The sequence below is a fragment of the Schistocerca cancellata genome, chromosome 4 (genome assembly GCF_023864275.1).
Source record: "Schistocerca cancellata isolate TAMUIC-IGC-003103 chromosome 4, iqSchCanc2.1, whole genome shotgun sequence".
In the NCBI taxonomy this organism is placed as follows: Eukaryota; Metazoa; Arthropoda; class Insecta; order Orthoptera; family Acrididae; genus Schistocerca; species Schistocerca cancellata.
Genome location: NC_064629.1, coordinates 668,507,067 through 668,530,662, shown reverse-complemented (window position 1 = coordinate 668,530,662; position 23,596 = coordinate 668,507,067). Strand labels below are relative to the sequence as shown.

General features: G+C 44.7%; 1 protein-coding gene and 1 pseudogene across 2 annotated transcripts in view; both read left to right on the top strand.

Moving 5' to 3' along the window:
• Positions 1–23,596, top strand: part of LOC126183438 (plexin-A4) — a 963,020-nt gene that overhangs the window by 662,861 nt on the left and 276,563 nt on the right. The gene's annotated exons all lie outside the window — the stretch shown is intronic.
• Positions 1,672–1,789, top strand: LOC126185499 (5S ribosomal RNA; annotated as a pseudogene).

Here is a 23,596-nt window from a genome sequence, read left to right as displayed (position 1 = left end):
AAGTACATTATTGTTGTACTCGCAGGCTTTGGCTATTTCATTATGGCAGTCAGGATAACGAAGACTGTTTCTTGCCTGAAGCTCTTCACTGGCTCATTTTGACGGCTGATGTAGCATCTTTCGTATCTGGAAAAACAAGTGTGTACGCAAATACAGAAGGTTGTGTAAATGATAGAAACTCAGCATGTTTATGAGTTGGTAGCACTGGTTATTCTTGCTGCACGACTGTCGTTTGTTGCAGTGTGGAAGAAAACCTGTCTGTAATACGCTATAATGTGTATTCGTTATTTTCCGGCCAAATGTCGAATCAAAGAGGCAAAGCTTTGACTTTTAGTGAGGACAAATTGTTGGACCGTGTAGTAGTCCACATAAGTTTATCGAAGTCTGACAATATGCTAGAGACCCGCAGTGGCGAACACGATGATGTACACTTTTCCCAGCGGAGTACCAAAAATTAGTCAGTGACTGGAATCGCTGAGCATTAAAGAACACACACACACACACACACACACACACACACACACACACACACACACACACAAGCCAACATAGAGCTAATGAGACAAGTTCAAAAATGGTTCAAATCGCTCTAAGCACTATGGGACTTAACATCTGGGGTCGTCAGTCCCCTAGACTAGAACTGCTCTTCCAAGTCTTTTGTCTTGTCTGACAGAATTACAGTGTCTTCTCCCTGAACTTCAGTTCCTTCTTGAAATTTTTCTTCGGCTTCTTTAGCTACTTGCTTAGTGTACGGTTTGAATAACGTAGGGCATAGACTGTAACCCTACCTCACTGCTTTCTCAACCACGGCTTCTCTTTCTTCGCCCTTGACTCTTCATAACTGCCATCTGATTTCTTACAGGTTGTAAATAACCCTTCGCTCCCTGTGTTTATTTCAAAGAGTTCATTCCAATCAACATTATCAAAAGCTATCTCTAAATCTACAAATGCTCTAAACGAAAGTTGGCCTATCTTCAAGCAACCTTGTAAGAGAAGTCGTAGGGTCAGTATTGCCTTGCGTGTTCCATTTCTCCGGAATCTAAACTGAAATTCCCCCGTTGTCGGCTTCTACCAGTGTTTTTCATTATTCGGTAAATAATTCGTGTCAATGTTTTGCAGCCATGATTTATTAAACTGATGGTTCGGTAATATTTACACCTTTCAGAAGCCGCCTTCCTGGGAAATGAAATTACAGCATTACATAATTCTTGAAGTCTGAGTGTATTTCACCTGCCTCATGTATATTGAACATTAGTGAGATAGTTCAGTCAAGGCTGCGTATCCTAAGGATCTCAATAATTCTGAAGGAATGTCGCGTACTCGAGGTGTCTTGTTTCGACTTTGGTCGTTCAGTGCTCTGTCAAATACTTCTCGCAGTTTCGCTCGTTATTTATGAAACTTAATTTTGATATTAAAGTTGCTCATAAAATGAAATTACATGAAAAAATGACAACCTTGTACAAAGACTGGAATCCATAAAAAGTTAGCTGAAAACATGTAAAGTGCCAGAAGACGGATGAAAAGGACTCAGGTTCCATCCGAAATCAGTTCTAGGATATCTATTTGCTACTTGTGAGTTGTTTCACCTCTCACAGTATTTGTTAATGTGAAAAATGACGCATCATGGTTTGGGTTCAACGTTGAATTCTATGTTGCTCCATAACTGACTATGGCAACGGCCTTGCCGCAGTGGATACACCGGTTCCCGTACGATCACCGAAGTTAAGCACTGTCGGGCGTGGCCGGCACTTGGATGGGTGACCATTCAGGCCACCATGCGCTGTTGCCATTTTTCGGGGTGCACTCAGCCTCGTGATGCCAATTGAGGAGCTACTCGACCGATTAGTAGCGGCTCCGGTCAAAGAAAACCATCATAACGACCGGCAGAACGGTGTGCTGACCACAAGCCCCTCCTATCCGCATCCTCATCTGAGGGTGACACGGCGGTCGGATGGTCCCGATGGGCCACTTGTGGCCTGAAAACGGAGTGTCATAACTGACTGGAGAAGTCGGTCCGAAGGCACCTCCAGTAGGCGTTCAAAGCAGCCTTCGGGTTGGTAACAACGTTGCCTTTTTCATTACGGACGCCGTCAAATTGACTGTGTCACTCTGCTCACGTATGCTTTTACGAACAAGTTAGTAAACTCCTTACATGTCGCATCGGCCGCATAATAATCCTTATTGGACACTGTAGAGCGTCTATATTAGGCCTTAGACCAGAGAACACTACACAGACTTCCTTCCATTCGCTGACGTCCCCAGAAATTGGTAGAGAATTCCTCTAGAAACAAGCTACTTGTTTTATGCACCCATTGTGTATCGGACCACAGTTATACGATGAGCTACGGGCGAGTTAACACGGTAATTACTCGTTCGGGACAGGTGTTTTTCCTACATCAGAACTGTGTGTGGGTGTGTGTACAAGGGAGGTAGCGCGTAATATTAACGGAATTAAATTTAGTTCCGCTAATGAACAGCGCCTCTTCTGCTGTCTTGTTTGCAGTGTAATTTAATGTCGTGTAAATGTTCATCAGATAGCATTAGAGGCCATGAATACACTGTGCTTACCAACAGCCGAATGTTTTGTACCTATACTCATCCTTCATAACCGAAAGTACAATGGTGTGCAAAATTTAAGGACGACAGTAACCTTCCCATGATGTGTAACTGCCCAGTAACATAGCTCGATGAAACTTGGACCATACATAGAAAGAAGTGATGCAGGATACTACAGAACGTAATCGAAATAAATACACAATGAGACGAACAGGAATCACACTTTTATTCAAAGACTGTAATTGCACTGAAGTCACCGCGATTTACACTACTGGCCATTAAAATTGCTACACCACGAAGATGACTTGCTACAGACGCGAAATTTAACCGACAGGAAGAAGATGCTGTGATATGCAAATGATTAGCTTTTCAAAGCATTCACACAAGGTTGGCGCCGGTGGCGACACCTACAACGTGCTGACATGAGGAAAGTTTCCAACCGACTTCTCATACACAAACAGCAGTTGACCGGCGTTGTCTGGTGAAACGTTATTAGGATGCCTCGTGGAAGCAGGAGAAATGCGTACCACCACGTTTCCGACTTTGATAAAGGTCGGACTGTAGCCTATCGCGATTGCGGTTTATCGTATCGTGACATTGCTGCTCGCGTTGGTCGAGATCCAATGACTGTTAGCAGAATATGGAATCGGTGGGTTCAGGAGGGCAATACGGAACGCCGTGCTGGATCCCAGCGGCCTCGTATCACCAGCAGTCGAGATGACAGGCATCTTATCCGCATGGGTGTAACGGATCGTGCAGCCACGTCTCGATCCCTGAGTCAACAGATGGGGACGTTTGCAAGACAACAACCATCTGCACGAACAGTTCGACGACGTTTGCAGCAGCATGGACTATCAGCTCGGAGACCATGGCTGCGGTTACCCTTGACGCTGCGTCACAGACAAGAGCGCCTGCGATGGTGTACTCAACGACGAACCTGGGTGCACGAATGACGAAACGTCATCTTTTCGGATGAATCCAGGTTCTGTTTGCAGCATCATGATGGTCGCATCGCGGTGAACGCACGTTTGAAGCGTATATTCGTCATCGCCATACTGGCGTATCACCCGGCGTGATGGTATGGGGTGCCATTGGTTACACGTCTCGGTCACCTCTTGTTCGCATTGACGGTACTTTGAACAGTGCACGTTACATTTCAGATGTGTTACGACCCGTGTCTCTACGCTTCATTCGATCCCTGCGAAACCCTACATTTCAGCAGGATAACGCACGACCGCATGTTGCAGGTCCTGTACGGGCCTTTCTGGATACAGAACGTGTTCGACTGCTGCCCTGGGCATCACGTTCTCCAGATCTCTCACCAATTGAAAACGTCTGGTCAATGGTGGCCGAGCAAATGGCTCGTCACAATACGCCAGTCACTACTCTTGATGAACTGTGGTATCGTGTTGAAGCTGCATGGGCGGCTGTACCTGTATACGCCATCCAAGCTCTGTTTGGCTCAATTCCCAGGCGTATCAAGGCCGTTATTTCGGCCAGAGGTAGTTGTTCTGGGTACTGATTTCTCAGGATGTTTGCACCCAAACTGCGTGAAAATATAATCACATGTCAGTTCTAGTATAATATATTTGTCCAATGAATACCCGTTTATCATCTGCATTTCTTCTTGGTGTAGCAGTTTTAATGACCAGTAGTGTATGATAGTCCCCTGGACATTGAAAAACGCGGGACATGGATCTTACAAGGGAACCTCCCCATCGAACCCTCCTCAGATTTAGTTATAATTTGGCACTGTGGATAGGCCTTGAAAAACTGTACACAGATCAGTCGAGAAAACAGGAAGAAGTTGTGTGGAACTATGAAAAAATAAGCAAAATATACAAACTGAGTAGTCCATGGGCAACATATGCAACATCAAGGCATATCTGGGCACAGGAGCGCTGTGGTCCCGTGGTTAGCGTGAGCAGCTGCGGAGTGAAAGGTCCTTGGTTCAAGTCTACCCTTGAGCGAAAAGTTTACTTACTTTGCTTTTGCAAGTTATGATCTGTCCGTTCGTTTATTGACGTCTCTATTCACTGTAATAAGTTTACGGCCTGTGTTTTGCGACCGCACCGCAAAACCGTGCGATTAGTAGACGAAAGGACGTGCCTCTCCAATGGGAACCGAAAACATTTTATCCAGGAAAACACGTCTGATATATTCTATACAACACTGGCGACGGCATGTGCGTCACATGACAGGAATATATTGTCGACCAACCTAACTTGCACACTTGGCGAATGGGTAAAAAGATTCTTCTACCTTGCCCGATTTAGGTTTTCTTGTGGATGTGATAATCACTCCGAAAAAAGTGATGAAAACATAAGAGTGTGTCACATAAACTGCAACAAATGAATGCAACAGTTTCACATTCGCACAGTTTTCTCTGTGCTCTGTCAAAACATATGTTTTTAACGTTTTCAAATTTTTCCCTGTGTTGACCGTCAAATCCTGCATATGTCCAAGCAAATCTGAACACGTCCTGGAAATTTGGAGAGCGAAAGTGATTGTATGTGAGTGCCTGAACTCTGATAATTGTCTGAAAATAAAAATTAAAACTTTTTGCTGGAGGGAAGACTTGAACCAAGGACCCCTCGTTCCGGAGCTGCTTACGCTAACCACGGGACCACGGCGCTCCTGAGTTCATACTATCCTTGATGTTGCTTATCCTCCGCATGGACTACACAGTTTGTATATTTTGCTTATTTTTTCATAGTTCCACACAACTACTTCCTGTTTTCTCGATTGATCTGTGTTCAGTTTTTCAAGGCCTATCCACTGTGCCAACTTATAACTAAATCTGAGAGGGGGTGCGATGGGAAGGTTCCCTTGTTAGTAGGGAGTGTGATCACCACGGACGGCATTGAATGCTGCGCAACGAGCTCCTATGCTGGCCTCACGGTTGATAAGAATTTGTTGCTATAGCGCATTCCATTCCTCCACCAGAGCGATTAACAACAGCTGGATGGTCTTGGATGCACGTGAACGTGGTGCATTACGTCTCACCAACGCGTCCCACACGCGGTCGATTGGATGTAAGTCAGGGGAACGGGCTGGCCAGTCCATTCGCCGTATATCCTCTCGTTCCATTGGCCTCCTCCACCTAAGGTGTTCGCTGCGATTGCGCTTTGTCATCCATAAAAATGAAATTGGGGCCGAGCGCACCCCTCAAACGACGCAGGAGAGGAGTACAGTATCACAATAACGTTTAGTAGTGAGTGTACCGTGTTAAAGATTTGGAGGTCAGTACGCTCATGCAAGTATTATACTTTATCACACCATAATACGAGGGTTGTCCACAAAGTAAGTTCCGATCGGTCGCGAAATGGAAACCACAGTGAAAACCAGAAACGTTTTATTTGCAACGGTTAGGTACACCTTCCACCTACTTCTCTACATAGTCGCCGCTCCATCTTCGAGTTTTGTCGTAGTGTTGTATCAACTTTCCAGTATCCTCGTCATAGAAAGCAGCCCCCCATTCTTTCGGCCAGTTATCTGCACTGCTCTGCAGCTCGTTGCCTGTGGAAAAATTTTGTCTTCATAACCAGCGGTTCTTGTGAGCAGAGATGAGACTCAGGGGGAGCCAATTACGGACCGTATTGTGGGTGATCAAACATTTCTCATCGGAAACGCAGCAGAATCGTCTTCATTGCCCCTGCAGTGTGAGGTCGAGAATTGGCATGAAGAAGGAACTGCTCGACAATTGTGTTATGTGGGCTGCATGACAGGCGAAATCTCTAACCAGGCCCTCATACTTTGCGGGAGGCTGTTCCCTACGCATCTGTACGTGCTCACTGTTCACTCAAAACTGAAAAGAGCGACGCGACACGATCGACGGGCATACTAGAGACACTGCCCAACACATCTGTGCATAGCTTTACCGGATTTTCCCAGTGGTTTCCATTTCGCGACCGATCTGAACTTACTTTCTGGACAACCCTCGTACTTGGACGACCAAAACGATCTTGTTCGACAATGTTCCTGGTTGCATTACGCGTCCCCACGTCTCCTCATATGACGGCAGGTCGAGAATCACTACTGAGTCTCCTCATTCTAGAAGATTACGCGACCACATTCCTCTTTGGTCCTGCCTCTGTGCTGTTCGCACCATCGCAAACGGTACTGCCGATCAGCGGGTGTCATCGGAAGACAGCGTACAGATCATCGGGCAACGGGACCGCCCCTAAGCCATCTCCGTGCCATTGTAAAGCGCGAGACTGGGTGCATTTCATTCTTGTTAAATTTTGTTGCAATTACACCCGCTGTTTAATGTTAGTCCCTTTCTGTCTGTTGCACAATGTAGCGTTCATTTGCTGCTGTAGTTGACAGTGGTTGACCACCTCCTCTCCTGTGATTGAGAACGCTCCCCGTGCGCGTGAGCAATACAATACTCCTGAGCAACACTCATCACACTTCGTGCTTCTTTCAGTTTCCGGATGATTCTTAGTGCGAATACAACCAAATGTTGTCTCCTCGCCATTTTTTAACGAAGAACACCACATAGTGCACCGTAACTGCTCGCTGATTGACGCGTATTGCCTTATCCGTTCCTTCAATTGCCACGTTTTGCAGGGCCAGCCCCGTTTTGCTCTATAGTCCAGCTGACCTCACGCCACGTGACTTTCAGCTTTCTGTGCACGATTGGGAGACCTCTCCCACACTTCGGGTTCATTTCCTCCGAGTAGTTAATATTTTATGTTACTTCACCTATCTCGTCCTTCAGTTTAGCAGAGCAGTGTAGGATGACGTTTAGTAGGGGTACAGAGATGTGCCGGCGGATGAGAGGGAAGGGCTCGAGGCACAGCTGACAGGAACAGCGAGCAGGAAGAGCGTCGGCGCCTTAAGAGGCTGTGAGCGCAGAGGGCCTCAATGCGTTTGACCTCTGGTCGCCGCAGCGGGCGCGCCGCTGCCGCGTCTCGAATAATGGAGCCAGGCGACGGCTGGCGAGGCGCCTGTCTCTCACACACAACACGAAGGGGGCCGACGACAAATCCTAATATACACTACGTGATCAAAAGTATCCGGACGCCCCCAAAAACATACTTTTTCATATTAGGTGATTTGTGCTGCCATATACTGCCTGGTACTTCCATATCGGCTGATCCCGGCGGAGGTTCGAGTCCCCCCTCGGGCGTGTGTGTGTGTGTGTGTGTGTGTGTGTGTGTGTGTGTGTGTGTGTGTGTTTGTCCTTCAGATAATTTAGGTTAAGTAGTGTGTAAGCTTAGGGACTGCTGACTTTAGCAGTTAAGTCCCATAAGATTTCACACACATTACATCCATATCAGCGACCTCAGTAGTCATTAAACATCGTGGGAGAGCAGAATGGGGCGCTCCCCGGAACTCACGGACTTCGAACGTGGTCAGGTGATTGGGTATCACTTGTGTTTTACACCTGCACGCGAGATTTCCACACTCCGAAACATCCCTAGGTCCACTGTTTCCGATGTGATAGTGAAATGGAAACGTGAAGGGACACATACAGCACAAAAGCGTACAGGCCGACCTCGTCTGTTGATTGACAGAGACCGCTAACAGTTGAAGAGGGTCATAATGTGTAACAGCCAGACATCTATCCAGACCATCTCACAGGAATTCTAAACTGCATCAGGATCCACTGCAAGTACGATCACAGTTAGGCGGAAGGTGAGAAAACTTAGATTTCATGGTCGAGCGGCTGCTCATAAGCCACACATCACGTCGGTAAATGACAAACGATTCCTCGCATGGTGTAAGGAGCGTAAACATTAGACGATTGAGAAGTGGAGAAACGTTGTGTGGAGTGACGAATCACGGTACACAATGCGGCAATCCGATGGCAGGGTGTGCGTATGGCGAATGCCCGGTGAACGTCATCTGCCAGCGTGTGTAGTGCCAACAGTAAAATTCGGAGGCGGTGGTGTTATGGTGTGGTCGTGTTTTCATGGAAAAGGCTTGCCCCCCCTTGTTGTTTTGCGTGGCACTGTCACAGCACAGGCCTACTTTGGTGTTTTAAGCACCTTCTTGCTTCACACTGTTGAAGAACAATTCGGAGATGCCGATTGCATCTTTCAACACGATAGAGCACCTGTTCATAATACACGGCCTGTGGCGGAGCGGTTACGCGACAATAAATCCCTATAATGGACTGGCCTGCACAGAGTCCTGACCTGAATCTTATAGAACACCTTTAGGATGTTCTGGAACGCCGACTTCGTGCCAGGCCTCACCGACCGAAATCGATACCTCTCCTCATTGCAGCACTCCCTGAAGAATGGTCTGCCATTCCCCAAGAAACCCTACAGCACCTGACTGAACGTATGTCTGCGATAGTGGAAGCTGTCATCAAGGCTAAGGGTGGGCCATCACCATACTGAATTCCAGCATTACCGATGGAGAGCGCCACGAACTTGTAAGTCATTTTCAGCCCGGTGTTCGGACGTTTTTGATCACATAGTGTATCTTTACCTCATTTGTCGCCGTTTCATTGCTTTTGCTTAAACTGTCGGGGATGATCTTTTCAATAACAGTCCTCAATAGATGGCAAGTTGTGCATTTTCGTAACAGGCTTACGGGTCTGTTGAATCATTGGCAGCGCTTACGCTTTTAACTGGTGGTACGAATCGCGATGCAATGTGTTCAATAAAGACCCTGGAAAGCTACATGCTTTTGCGAGGATGATGCTAAAAAAGGATATTCAAATATGTTAATGATAGACACGTAATTTCTAGGCACCCAGGGGTGCAGTAGAGTTCTCAGTCGGTTGTATTAATGACACTGTCTTAAGAAAATCTTTGCGTATCGTAAGTAGCATGCACTGAAAACGTTTTAAAGTGAATAATAAGGAATCGGCATTGCGAAACGAGAAACACTGCGAACTGTTTTGCGTGTGACGTCTGCTGTTCGCTTTCTCACAGCACTTGCTGTACTGCAAGCAATGCACTAGCACTAATGAGGTAGACATTACCTGTAACGCTTTAACAAATACAGTTTACTTAGCTTGCAGCTTTCTATTTCACGAGTGTGAATTATACATGAGCGAAGATAAAACGAAATACGTGCATAAACGTGTTACCTACCATTAAATATGGATGCACTGAACATTCGCATTCCACATTTGCAAGTTTTGAATAATAATTATGCTGCTGCTGATAATAATAATAATAATAATAATAATAATAATCAGCTTCTTATACAGGCGAAACCTTGTTCCTGAGTGACTCTAAAGATCTCGCCAAAGCAATGGAAAAGAGAGAGCGCAAAATCATAAGACAGAAAATGGAATACCTTTATGAGAACAGCACTCATAAAAAGATCCAACAAAGCAGTTTTCAGTCGAGTAGAAAAACTCGCAGAAACTATCTACAAAAGCCGCGCGGAATCATGTCACCTCAAACGAATGGACAGACACAGGATGACCAAGTAGATATTCAACTCAAACCAAAAAACCGCATTGCTTGGTTTACAAGCAGCAGAGAGCAGCCTCAAAAATAGTTGCACCACGTGCATATATGCGAACGTCTGTGGTCTTGGATACAAGGGGAGAAGGGAATGAAAGAATAGGAATTAGAAAGAAACTGCTGTGAAATAAAAAGAGCAGTAACCAAAATAAAAGCAGTCTGTTCGAAAGTGCATATTTTTGCGTTTCTGTAGAATTAAATTTGTTCTGCTGGGTAACATTCAGTATCGTGGCGAAATTGAAATTCCTACATTAGCCGCAACCGGGCACTTAAATAAATTCATTGGCGACAGTGAAAATTTGTACTGACCTGGACTCGAACCTGCATTTCCCGCTTTACGCAAATGGTGGCCTTAACAGCTTCGGCTATCAGAGCACGTTTCCCGTCCGGCCCAAAGTTCCAATTTGTCACGCGCTACATAAAATTGGAAATTTGTGGTAAGGACTTTGGAACCAAACTGCTAACGTCATCGGTCCCTAGGCTTACACACTACTTAATCTAACTTACACTAAGGACAACATACACACACACCCATGCCGGAGAGAGGACTCGAACCTCCGACGGGGGGATCCCCGCGGACCGTGACAAGGCGCCGTAGACCGCGTGGCTACCAGCCGCGCGGCGCGCACTACGTACCTAGCGTCTGTAGCCCGTTATCCATATTGCTCTAAGCCTCACGCTGATTCCAGCAAGAGGTCGGACGAAGAATGCATCTGTACTGAGTGGTCCTGTCGAGGCGCCTATGTTTATAAGAGTGGTGTCTTCTTTCGGACATATTCGTTCGCGCATAAAAACAAAATTGTACCCTGTTGTCCCACGGCGAGTTTTGTCACATGCTTGGATTGTTCTTAGCTCTGCCGTCGAAAAGGTAGTTAAATTCTTGCTGCTCGAGCTAGTACCAAGCTTCAACACCGGCCATTCTGTGGTCATACAGTGTGTCAGTAGGGTTCCTTCTCCTCCGGTTTTCAACTGGTCCCAAGCATGTTTGGTCATGCTCATGTCAACAGACACCACAGACGTTTCCATTCGGTTGCTTGCTGCCTATCGGAGGAAGGTTCTCAGGAGGTAGACGCGGTGCTCTCATGCACTATCTTCTTGAAAGACGAATCCATTGCTGAAATGTTGACCGAAAGATTGGATATTGAGCTGGAGGATCCCTTTCCGATACTGAACAACCCTAAAATTACCCTCGATGGCGATGAGATGTTTGACTTAACATCCGACAACATGCTGAACTCGTGAGACCTTATACCTGAGACGTACAGTTGTCCAGGCCCCTTCCATATTCCTTTGCGACGATCATCGGGCGATATAAAAACCGTGCATTCGTCGGTGAAGAGAAACCCTGTGCCTCTGATACAGATTTCATGCCAGGTGTTCCTTTGCCCACATTATTCCTGCACCACGGCGCTGACGGGGAGGTTTGTACTATAATGTGACCACCATCCGTCACGGTCCGCAGCTATACATACAGAGGGCGCCAAACGCCAGGCAATATCTAATAGCTTGGTGCCACAAAGTTATGATCAGTCGTGACGTAGATAGCGCACATAACACGACTCACAAATAATTCGCTCCGTGCGTCAATAGAATGTCAAACACCACAGAGGGCGGTGAGATGAGGGTCTATTTGCTGCATCCGCCAAATAGTTAGGAGATAAAACATTCTTCCACCGATCGCGGATCAAAGCGACCGCACAGCTGAACTCTGCCAGTTGTCGCAGTTCAACAGTTGTCTCACATCAGAAGTTCTCGCAGAATACCAGTTATCTACAGTTGTCGCAGTTATAACCCTGTCGCTATCAACGCACGATTATCGGAGAGTCAATACCGAGTGTCTAAAGCATTTAACTGTACTTCAGTCTGAAGTATAAATTGTCCAACAGCAGTCCAGACGGAACAGCTATTAGATTAGTTAACCAACGTTTACTGAGTTAAGTTAGAGAAGGTTCAGAACCTTTACTGAGGTGGACGCCTGTTCATCACACTAAGATCAGCGTTTGTGTACTTATTCTTTTAACAAATAATGGTTCATTATTATTCAGTGTGTTGCTAACCTTATACATCTACATCGATACTCTGCAGATCACATTTAAATGTCTGGCAGAGGATTCATCGACCCACCTTCACAATTCTCTATTATTCCAATCTGGTATAGCGCGCGGAAAGAACGAACACATATATCTTTCCGTACGAGCTCTGATTTCCCTTATTTTATCATGGAGATCGTTTCTCCCTGTGTAGATCGGCGTCAGCAAAATAGTTCATAATGGTTCAAATGGCTCTGAGCACTATGGGACTTAAGTTCTCAGGTCATCAGTCCCCTAGAACTTAGAACTATTTCAACCTAACTAACCTACGGACATCACACACATCCATGCCCGAGGCAGGATTGGAACCTGCGACCGTAGCGGTCGCGCGGTTCCAGACTGTAGCGCCTAGAAGCGCTCGACCACTCCGGCCGGGAACAAAATAGTTTCGCATTCGGAGGAGAAAGGTGGTGATTGGAGTTTCGTGAGAAGATTGTTGCGCAACGAAAAACACCTTTGTTTTAATGATGTCCATCCAAAGTACTGTATCATTTCAGTGACACTCTCTCTCCTATTTCGCGATAATACAAAACGTGCTGTCCTCCTCTGTATTTTAGTTTATGATCGCCCTGCGATAAATCTAGCTGCAGGCGTGCAAGCACACCACCTAAATACTGCAACTACTTCTGTGGTAGGGGATTCCCTTCCTGCTACCTTTTATGTTGGGCGCCAAAACTGATTGGTGAATCCAACATACTGCAGTTCCTTAATGGACGCCTAGAGGCAAAAGTGATCTTACGGAGACGGTGGTGTATTGTATTAGTCGATACAACTCACCCAGTTGCCTCCAAGAAAGCAGCTAGCTTTTGCTGGAGATACATACGAGTCACAATTTCTAGGTAGCGATCAACTGGTGGTGTTGAACGAAGACGACTACTACCATGGCGATCGTGAATGTTTTGCGTCTCAGGATACCGAATGAATGTAGGAATGACATCACTATGGCGAATGCCGGTTCAACGCGCAACTTCCTGTGCTAACAACCCCTTTGGCCGTAAAGGGACAATCTTCGCATGGTCTGCGTTTGAAGCGGCCCTTCGAGGCATGTTCCCAAACTGATCAGTGTACACAAGTTGCATTGTTCTGTTCACGATTGGAGACACGTTGCGCTCTACTGAATTACATTGAGAATAAAGATGTACATTCTCAGTTACACAGGTACTGTGCGTAACCATTTTATGTGGTGAAAAGAGTGTTTGGAAAGAAATACCCGGTAAAAAAACTATATAAAGTGAGGAGGATGGTTAACAAATTCGTTAGAGTAGTTTATAAAATTCCATTACGTAAACGTTGGTATGAAGCTCAAGAAAGAAATAATGAAACCAAAATACGAGGCACTCATGTGTTCTAAAATTCAGTATTGTTGATGGCAAAGAATTCGGTAACTATTACCCCGTAGGGCTTCATTTCACTGCTATTTCGTTGTTTAATGTCAGGGGTAGGCTTTCACCTCATCGTATAGCGTAACTCGCTGAGCGCTAACTGCCGAGAAAGGGAAGATCGAATCCGCGCGGTGGGCTTGTACACTAGCCTGCCCGAGTGCAGTTTCTGGGCTGCTTCCTACGCACGTTCAGGCAAACGCTGTGTTGGTCCTCGAATTTCGCCTCATAGAATACGATACACAAACAGTTAAAATATGATAACACACATGCAAAGTTTACTCGATTCACAGACAGAGAGCGCACTCGACGTCCCTCCCTCACGTTACGTTGACGACTGACGTCAGGAAGCGCATCAGGCCACAAAGTTAAACGATTAAATTAAATTTACCTAATCCTGAAAAAGCGGGGGCCCGTACTATACGGGATAATGGCTGGGGAAAAGAGAAAGAGAGAGAATCATATTGGTGAACTCATCACTAATTTGTGGTCGACGGTGAATGGAATCAGTTTTTGTTGGACCTGAAGCGCGAGGTAGAGATGTCGCTCGGTTTTTGGGCCAATTTATCGGATAAGTGACCGACTTTCTATTTCACCTTAAAGATCAGAGCTCTGGAAAAGTTTCTCGCGAAGAAAATAGTTGTTATGTAGACGAGAGCAGCCTCGTGGTTTTTAGGATTAGATTTTTTGTATAGAAAAGAGCACCTTCGTGCTGATATAGGTCTGGTTGCAGACTGTCATCGCAATGTGAGAAGCATAATGATGTGGTCTAAAACGCTTTAACACGCACCTGTGTCTACTTGTTACTGTACAAAACTCTTTGTCAAAGACCAAGACAGAAAGAATTATGTAAGTCTGCAGGCTTTCGTGGCCGTTGTCACTGAAGTTAAAACCTTCTGAGTTGTTAGGCTGCGTCATATTTTCTTCTAAAACAATCGAGGTTTCGAGCCCTCTGCTGGGATATTCTTCAGGATGTTTCTGTGCTCTAGCAGTAGTGGGCACCGAAACATCCTCAAGAAATCCGCAGCAGAGGGGTCGAAACCTCTATTATTTTAGAAGGAAATATGACGCGGCCTAACAACCCAGAAGATTTTAACTTCAGGAGGAATTACTCCATGCAGCGCACCATTTCTTCCGCTGTCCATCTCCCACTCCCTCCTCTCTCTCTCTCTCTCTCTCTCTCTCTCTCTCTCTCTCTCTCTCTCTCTCTCTGCGACACCACACACACTCTCTCTCTCACACTCACATCCTTTCCGACGCGACCGACAAGGAATGCGGCTGGTAATACAGAAAGCCGGTTTCACCCCAGACGCACCTGAGTCACACGCTGAATGCAATAATTCCGTTATAATCCTGCCGCAGAGATTTTCTTCTCGGAAAGGGCGTATGCCGGACCTAATCTACTGCCATGGCGGCTGCTTGTACACGTCTCCTTGGTGGTACAGGACAGGTGTCACAAGGGTTCCCAGGAGAATAGGTTTGTACTTGATTCTTACGCACACAGAATTACTTGTAGGGAAATTCTGGTCGAGAGGCACGAAAAACGGGTGAAATTTGTTTTTTTTTCATACAAAGAGTGTTTTTATTAAAAAGGGAGTTTCACCTCTTTCTTATGCAAACATTCGCGTATAAAAATTTTGTTTTGTCTTCTAACAAAAATGGCGGCTGCAGTTCTAATGAAAGTATGCGCCTCGCGGCGCGTCCTGGTTTTCGCGAAGCGTTGTACCGACTCGTGGCTATTTCTGAAACCCATAAAAATAGAAAATTCTTAAATTAGAATGGATTTAGGGGGCCATCCCGATGGGGTTTTGAAAAATACCTCGAAAAAACGGCAGCTGTTTGAAAAACGTGTCAGTTTCTTGGAATTTTTTTCTAGGTTCAATGTTTAAATAAATATATAAAATACATATAAAAATAGCTCTCACTAAGGCCCCTAAATTTAATTATCTATCATTTAACAAAATATCAAATGAATCGGTTAATCTATGGAGGCTCTAGAGCGCTTCGCGCGTTGAAAAATGTTGTTACGAGAAAAACATGTTTCAAATATGTAGTAACAAAAACACTTTGTTTCAAAACTTAGGGTTAATCTGCGATTCCTGCACCATAGAGGCATCTGTCGTCTACCTCAGTCATGCTGTGGTTCTGAATTTGGTGTGTATTTTTTCACTCCGGCCTCTTTTAGCAAACTGAGAAATTCCTCGCTCAGCGGCGGCCACGCGTTTCCTGTCTGGTAACTTTTCGAAGTTTATGCTTCTCGTCCCTGTGACGATTCCTAACACGTTCATGGTCTTCAGAATAGATGAATAACCTTCGTTGAATATACCTGCAGCTATATATGTTGCTATTTCAACAGTTTTTGCCCCACAATGAAGATATTTCTGTACCGGTTTCCAAACGTACGCGTTGAAGCTATCATCATTTTGCGTATGGGGACTGGTGCATTTTTTAAGCAATTCTTCAGTGGAAACAAATTCCTATAGTGGTCGAATCTTTTCTTGAACTAATTCATCGAGCGCCTGCAGCTGCCCATATTTCTGTCGGCGTACAGTTCCATTCAACAGGCGGTAACTCCTGAAATACTTTCACAATCAAACAAATCCTTTTTCAGCCATAATCTGTATACTTCAGGGATGAAAATTATGCAAAAAGAAAATCCAATTTCCATCGGTCTCGACCAAAACCTGCTCTTAAAGCGTACGAAGGATGGTAGAAATTCAGTTCTGTGCTATCCCAAAATTCAAATGGATTGAGATGATCAGCAGATGACGTGGAAGTCTTCTTGACGAACTAATGTACCTTGTGTCCTGAAGTGATGATTGAAGAAGGGATGTTGGTTTGTTGCCAATAACGAGCCAGCTCATTCACGTAAGTCTACTCAAGCGACTGACCAATCGGTTCCGACCTGTGGTACATACTAATATTGCAAAAAGTAGAGTAACGTGTATTCGCTACAGTGTAATCTACGCGAATAACTGCATTAATTTCGCTCGTGAGCAGTGACTTCATTTGTTAGTCTCTCCTTACACTTAATATTGCATGCGTTCGACTCCATTGCAGATAGAATAATGTGAAAATGAATAAAGTGGAATTTAGAAGAATTGAAAATGCTTTAATTCAAAGACAGATAGTGTCGAGAATCATAAACTTCTCTTCATGAATATTATTTTATGAGCAATATCTCCCACTGTATGAAAGTACTCATAAAAACAGTTCTTAAAATGCTGACATACTACATTCCTGTATGTGGTTTCTAATAGCACTTTTTTCAAATCTCAGTTTCTGTTAATGTAAAAAAATGAAATTTTTTATCTTCTCTCTTACAGCCAAAACTATAAAATCAGAGGAAGCTTGTGGGGTTTAACTAGGCATAAAAATTCGTAACGCGTACATTTTTATCAAAATTCATATCAAGTTCTGTACCTTCTTTTCTAACACATTTTAATAAACAAAATATTGCTCACAGTACCAGTGGAAATGTGACAGCTACGCTCCTACATTCATAGTCACAAATGACAGATATTTCCAAACACACTGCAGAGGCCACACAGAAAAATTCATATTTCAGATAGTCCTGTAATCACTTCTGCAGCCAACACGAGGATGCGCATAATTGAAACAACATGATCATTCACAGTATTTGAATCCACACTTTACAAAATCAGTCCAAAATGCTCTTTTTTGACATTTAGAAAAGAAACTTAAGTGCACTGTACAAAGAAACTGATACTCAGTGAGACCACATGTCAATTAATTAAAACAGTGTACATATAGATACAATAGTTCCAACAATGTGTGAGTTTTGTGAATAAATACATAATGTGTTTATGATAAATGATGGTGGTGGCGGTGGCGGCGGTGGTGGTGGCAATGGCCAAAAAGTTGCACCATAGCAGTTCACACTTTCATAGACTGCAACAAGATAACTACAAACACATGGTACAGACCAGCACTTGTATAGAAAATCACAAGATCTTGTTTTAAGCAGCAGCAATACATCAAAAGCCTTCTTGATGCTAGCGAGTTTCCATCTTCGCCTGGAGGATTTCAAGTTGCCTTTTCGCTTCACACTGTGGAAAGTTGTCGAGTGAAACGGAAATAATATGTGTTCGCCAAGGAAGTGTTATAGGCCCTCTATTGTTCCTGATCTATATTAACGACATAGGAGACAATCTCAGGAGCCGTCTTAGATTGTTTGCAGATGCTGCTGCCATTTACCGTCTTGTAACATCATCAGATGACCAAAACGAACTGCTGTGCGGTGTGGGATCCACATCAGATGGGACTGACGGCTGACATCGAAAAAGTACAAAGAAGGGCAGCTCGTTTTGTATTATTGCCAAGTAGGAGAGAGAGTGCTACAGACATGATACGTGAACTGAAGTGGCAAGCATTAAAACAAAGGCGTTTTTCGTTGCCACGGGATCTTCTCATGAAATTTCAATCATCAGTTTTCTCCTCCGATTACGAAAACATTATCTTGGCACCCACCTGCATAGGGAGAAATTATCATCACGATAAAATAAGAGAAATCAGGGCTCGCGCAGAAAAATTTAAGTGTTCGTTTTTCCTGCGCGTCGTTCGAGAATGGAACGGTAGACAGACAGCTTGAAGGTGGTTCATTGAACCCTCTGCCAGGCACTTTATTGTGAATAGCAGAGTAATTACGTAGATTTAGATGGAGATAAACTTCTTTTAAATATTTTTGACATACCACCAACAGAGGAGTCACTAATCAGGGTGATATACCATTGCACTTTTAGCAAGGAAAGCACGAAACGTCAGTGGATTCGGGAACCCTTGCTGAAGTGTAAATTTAGTGATTTCATTGCAAAATCGGAGTAAGTGAATGCGAACATTGCTAGTAATTCTGTAGTTGCGCAGCGGTTGTATGGAAAAACGCCTAGGATTGGCATTGTGACTGCCCATCTTTCCGTTTCATAGCATCACGCAGGCAATAAATTTGAATTTTCTGATTTTCCAGATTCCTTCATGCAGCAGACGGAAATCACTTAATTGGCTCACGTAAAAGAAGTCAGATCCGTGATACCTACCCAAACCTCGACAGAAGAGCAATTTGTATTTCACTCCTTTTCTGTTTCATTCATCGTGACAGTGATACGGTTTGTGAAACCCTGAATTCGAACAGTGCCAACATTTAATGGAAATGCACGGAGCTGTAAAACGTAAAAGCACACGAGTATTCTGAAACGCTATAAGCGGAAACAAACTAAATATATCAGACAAGCGGACTGAAAATGTAACTAGATTGCCGAATCACGGAGCGGGCGCAGTCTAGGCTAATAGCATTGATATTTGCGTCATGTCATTTGACACCTGCGAGCACGGTAATTTCGTTTCTCGCTCCGAAATAAGTTTGTTACGCGCGTCGCAGATACGATTGCACGTGCACATGCTGCAGTTCGCAACTGAGTTCTGATACGGACGGAAAAGGAACGACCAGTTGTCGAACAAGCTTAGCTACACAACGTTTAGCTCTGCGACCTTGGATACTCGTTTTATTTATGCAGTCTGACGAAGTTAACTCCCTTGCCGCATTTGTTTTTATTTCCGTCCACTTTCTTGTCGTATATGTTGCACGAAACTGGTTTTTAAGAACTTGCTACTGTTGGCTAACACCGGCAGTTCTTCCCAACTATCTCTTCCCCTCCTCCCTTCTTACTAACTCCTCAAACATGTTACGAGACTCTGACGAAACATTTTTAATGAGATTTCTTTTTTCGCTGTTAAATATTTTCTTTTCTACTTCATATATAATCCGAGCTGTGTGTTATTCGCGTCGGATAGTTAGAAACTCCAGCCATGAAAACTGTTCTGCCAGTATTGTAAATGGACTTCCTGGAAGGCAACCGAGAGCAAAAAGTCATGACCGAGTACTGTCGGATTTTTGAAGTCGAAAAGAAGCAGAAAGAACTGTGGATCGGCACGAATAATCTGTAGAACGAGTTACGCCGCATGCGGGAACCTATGACCTAACAAAATAAGTTATGTTACGTGAATAAATGTTTTGAATTTTACTTGTTGAATTCCCCATTACCACTAAAGATTGGGCACGTTTTCCGGAACTGTCACACTTATAAGCTCATGAGACACAGTATTATGATTACCTCGTTAATAGCGTGTTGGATAACTTTTGGAACGTAACAGTTATGCGTGGTATGTAGGATTCCGGAGATATGTGGAACCAGGTGTCTATGTATAGATCACACAGTTCTCGTAAATTACGGACCGGAATTTCGTAGGCGTAGAGCTGGCAGCTGATAGTGTCTCAGATGGGTTCCATCGGGTTCAGACAAGACGAATTTTGGGGCCAAGACGTCAACGTGAGTTCAAATCACTACAGCACGATTCTGGTCTTGTGACTCGGACAGTTGTCTTAATTATGCTCAATGCAATCGTAATAATCCATGCCGTTGGTTCAAAATGGGAATACGTATGGGTTGTCTGCTGCGGAGCCCATGTTCATCAACGTGCCTGATCGGTCTACTCTGAAGCACTTGAGCCTGTGCCAGCATTTTACTCTGACGCCAAATGTTCCGCAGATCGCTGTATGTCCTGCTACACAGAGCATGTAAAGACATGTCCTCCACTTCGTGTGAGGAGGTGTTGACGTTCAACACCTTATCGCCTACTCGTAGTCTCTCCGTCCATCAACGACTTTCCATACATGCGCATCACAGTAGCATGCGGAGATGGTCATTCCCAGGAGTCGGGCAATAATTATCTGCCCTTTCGTCAAAGTTGCTCATGTCAGTGGATTTCCTCAGTTGGACCCATATCGTTGCTACAGTGATACACCATTCGTCTCTGTTCCTATCGTGGTCATAAACAACCTGAAAAGAAGGTGCCTGACAGATTAAAGCTGTGTGCCGGACCGAGACTCGAACTCGGGACCTTTACCTGCCGACTGAGCTACCTAAGCATGACTCACGACCCGTCATCACAGCTTTACTTCGCCAGTACTTCGTCTCCTACCTTTCTAACTTCACAGAAGTTCTGAGAACCTGGCAAGACTAGCACTTCTGTAAGAAAACATATTGTGGAGACATGACCTAGCCACAGCCCAGGGGATGTTTCTAGAATGAAATTTTCACTGTGCAGCGGAGTTTGCGCTGATATGAAACTTCCTTGCAGATTAAAACTGTGTGCCACACTGTGACTACAACTCGGGACCTTTGGCTTTCGCGTGCAAGTTCTCTAGGCAAAGGTCCCGAGTTCAAGTCTCGATGCGGCACACAGTTGTAATCTACCAGGGATCTTCATATCAGCGCTTACTACTATGCAGCGTGTAAATTTCATTCTGGGAACAATGTAAAAAACTTTTAAAGGTATTGCAGGGAAGGTTGTGCTGAGAAATAATTGTTAAGAATAGAAGTACGATACTTTGCGCCGTTTCCGAGTTAATTAGCATTGAAGTTAGGCAATTAAACCGTTACGTTCGCTAATTCAAGCGGCCCGTTATACACTTAGTGTTAGTTGTTCTCGAAGCGTAGATGACAGCGCACGAAATTACTACGCCTTTGGCTCGGGTTCGATCCTTCCTACAGTCCCACGTCCAGTTTTGTTTCATTGTCTTTTTCGGTGTTAGGAAACCAAACTAAGACGAGGTACTGGCGAAAGTAAAGCTGTGAAGATGGGCCGTGAGTTGTGCTCAGTCGATAGGTAAACAAAGGACACATTTGGTGACACCATCTCAGCGGGCCGCTTCATTTTGCGCGCGCAACGGCCTAATTGCATAACTTCAATGCTAATTGACTCCGAAACGGCGCAATGTATAGAATTATTTTTCTTAACTATTTCTTCCCTACACAACCGCCGGCCGCTGTGGCCGAGCGGTTCTAAATGCTTCAGACCGGAACCGCGGTGCTGCTACGGTCGCAGGTCCGAATCCTGCCTCGGGCATGGATGTGTGTCATGTCCTTAGGTTAGTTAGGCTTAAGTAGTTCTAAGTCTATTGGACTGATGACCTCAGATGTTAGGCCCCATAGTGCTTAGAGCCATTTGAACCATGTTTGAATCCTACACAACCAACCCTTACAGGTTTTTCAGACTGTACCTGACCACCCTGTCAGTGCGTCACGCGCCCGCAACGCAACCAGGGGGCATTCAGCCTCGCGCTGAACAGTGGTGGTATTAATAGCGTTTTAGCTCACCACTTCAGTCAGTGAATACTAGATTACACAAGTGCGGCCGTCACAAAATTCTTGCATCAAGTAGTAACGCAGGAAGCTCTGCGCTTCAGTAGAAGCCAGTACACTTACTTCAGAATGATTTCTATATTCCAGATCAATAAGATAATATATTCAGTGTACTGCTACTATTCTTCTGTTGTAGTGACTGATGACAGCAAACAACGATTATTGCTAATCCTACAAGAAATAACCAACCGTTCTAGATCGTACTGTCTGACAGGCCATGCAGATAGATAGACGGCAACATCCAACTGCAGTGATTGCGATACGGTTGTGTCCGAAATTTCGCCGTAGAGGCGTGCGTGCCATTTTACATGAATGAACTGTGTGTCAGCCTGATGTGGTGAGCAGGTAGAGGACGTCGAATCGAACAAAATTTTCCAGGTAACCATAGATCGGAAAGCTACGGCGATAAAGCGACAAACAATCAGCGACGAGAGCGAGGAAATATGAGCGTTCAAACTAACTTGCACCAGCTTATTCCTGTTTTTCTACAGAGCGCAGTTACTAGTTTAATTAATTGAAGGTAATTGTTTCACTTGAACGGTCAAAGCCAGACAATTTTTAAATTCCTGTCTACGGCTGTTTACGTCAGACGTGAATTGACGCCATTAATTTGTTAAGATAATAAGCTGTACTGCAAAAACAGCATAGCGAAAGATATTCAGCTGGTGGTGCTCTAAGGAGCAGTGTTATTAGTAATGATTTCTAAAGACCATATGTTTCAATTTCTGCTAATACACACAAAGCATGAATGAATTCTAATTCGAACAAGTACAGTGCATCAGTCTTGAAAAACCACACTGCTAGGCACACTCCAAGACTTTCTCTTACTGGACAGACTTTCGCGTACTAGGCGCTAACTTGCTATCGTTTTAAGGCTGCACCTTTTCCGGCCTGTGGTCATCTGGAAAAGTTTTCCCGTGTCTACGTCTTCTACCCTGCTCTCTCCATATCAGGTCGTTTTTCTCCACCCTGTATTCAGGTGGCGCCACTCTTGATGATAAATCGGTATCGTGGCGGACGGTTCGGAAACAGATCTTATATACGTATATCTCGCGAAAAGACATTGAAGATAAAATTAGAGATGTTCGAGGCCACACGGAGGCTTACCAGCAATCATTTCCGCGAACCATACGCGAGTGGAGCAAGAGAAGGGGGAAATGACAGAAGTGCACAAAGTACCCTCCGCCACGCACCGTAAGTTGGCTTGCGGAGTATACGTGACGTGTTCAGAAAGTAAGTATACTATATTCGTATATTTTTTTTCTAGAAAAAAGTGTAATTGAAAAATTACAAGATATTGTTGATGCCCTTCTTGACTCTTTTTCATCACTATACCGCTCCGTGCATGTGGTGAGCCGTGACACAAACATCCTTATGCCTTATGAACTCTTCCGCCAGCTCCTTCCCCCACTTCAGAACCTCTTTCTATACCTACTCATGTGTTGAAAATTTAATTCCACTCATGTGTTGCCTTCAGGAAGGTGAAAAGATGATAATCTGAGGGAGCCAGCCGCGCGGGATTAGTCGAGCGGTCTTGGGCGCTGCAGTCACGGACTGTGCGGCTGGTGCCGGCGGAGGTTCGAGTCCTCCCTCGGGCATGAGTGTGTGTGTTTGTCCTTAGGATAATTTAGGTTAAGCAGTGTGTAAGCTTAGGGACTGATGACCTTAGCAGTTAAGTCCCATAAGATTTCACACACATTTGAACATTTGAGGGGGCCAAGTCAGGGGAATACGGAGGGTGGTCCAGATTATCCGAACCAAATGAGTCCAAGAGCGCTTTGGTGGCTAAGGCTGTGCGAGGACGGGCGTTGTGATGCAACAAGCACATTCTTCTAGTCAGCATTCAGCTCCTTTTGTTCTGAATAATCCCTTCTGCGCTTTCTTAGTATCTCACAATATTGGGCAGTGATGGTCTC